Source organism: Colobus angolensis, unplaced genomic scaffold (assembly GCF_000951035.1).
Source record: "Colobus angolensis palliatus isolate OR3802 unplaced genomic scaffold, Cang.pa_1.0 Scaffold54, whole genome shotgun sequence".
NCBI lineage: Eukaryota > Metazoa > Chordata > Mammalia > Primates > Cercopithecidae > Colobus > Colobus angolensis.
The window spans coordinates 6925770-6927509 of NW_012118932.1; positions in this window are offsets into that span (position 1 = coordinate 6925770).

Sequence of the window (1740 nt, forward strand, 5' to 3'; positions counted from 1 at the left end):
CGCCTGTAATCCCAGCTACTCGGGAGGCTGAGGCAGGAGAATCGCTTGAACCCAGGAGGCGGAGGTTGCAGTGAGCTGAGATTGCACCATTGCAATGGCTTGGGCCACAAGACCAAAACTCCATCTCAAAAAAATAAAATACAATAAAATAAAATATCAGGAATGTGTTCTTCCCATTTGTCGGTGCTCTTCAATTGGCAGTAGCAAATTTTCCAAAGTCACAAAACCAGTTAGAAGAGCCAGAACAACAACTTTCATTTTCAGACTCCCAGTTTCATGCTCTTTGGAGTATAACCTATTTGTGTAAGTGTAAAACCTTTTTCCATCTCCCAAACAAATTTTTTTATAAAGTAATATTTTTATGGATGCAGTGTTATTAATGTGGCAGACACCTACATTTTAAAATGACTTTTCCTGAAGGCAACAAATTAGGAAGAATGATAAATTACTAGAACATGTGTTAACTGATTTATTCTATTTGGCACCACTTTCACTTTTTTTTTAGACACTTTGCCTTCCAAAATCTTAAAATTTTATTTTTAAGTATTTCTGCCTGTTTTGTTTTTTTCTTCTATTTGGATTTGTGATTAATACTACTAGTCTCTTTCTTGCAAAAATTAAGAAGCCAGAAACCTACAATGCCACTTTAAAGAAAGATTCCATTATTATCTTAAACACCCAGATCTGGATGTTTAACAAAGTGTTCAGTTGTTACAAACTCATTTAGGGCAGAGACCATGTCATGTTCACCATTGCATCTAAGCACCTAACAGAATGCCTGGCATAGGGTCAAATGTATGCGTTGAATGAATGCATGAAGCAGCCTTATGTGGAAGGTAAACAGGAGTGCAGGGCAGTTATTGATATCCCAGCTTTCTTGATATGAAAACCAAGGTAGAGGGAAGATAACAGATTAGCCTATGCTTCTACACTTACAGTAAAATGTGATGAAGTTCATGCTGGAATCCTGATACATCCTTTAGTATTTCACATCACAGATTCTCATTCTAGTGAAAGTTACACGCATCACTAACCTCCAATGATCATTCCTCTAAACGTTAGGATTTCTCCTTTTCATACATTAATCTGTACCTAAATCCCCAAATAACTAAATATTTCTTGATATAAAACTATGTTACTTAAAAATAGAAAATAATATTAGTGTATAATTGTAGGCAATTCTGTTAAGGAAATTTGTTGTTTAATTCTAATGGTCACTAACGGGGAAATGGCTTTAAAACTGTACATAGAGAAAAGCTAACAGAGTTGCACATATCGGCTGGCCATTCTATACATAGACAATTTTTTATGCAGCATTAAAAGGCTTTCAGAGGGTAAAGTTGGATAAATTAAGTTAAATATATTTAAATCTGAAGTTAATGTGGAGTATCACGACCCCCTTCACCGTTTACCCCATTTTGTACTTACATGAAATATTTGATCAAAGTCTTACATCATCATTACACAATAATGAAAAGTACCTCTAACATGTAAACAAAGGGGCAAAAATATAAATTTTATAATGCTCAACAGCAGGATGCATTTATTAGGCATACACTGCGTGTCAGACACTGGGGATATAAAAGTAAAGAAGATGCATTCTCTTCTGGTTGCTCACAGCCTGGTTCAGGTGGAAACTCCTCAACCACTCGCCGTGCTGAGAGATTTTCTTCTGCAAGAGCAGACCCTTTCGGGAATGCTTCCACTTTCTTCAAATAGAATTGTCGTATGCAACCTTTT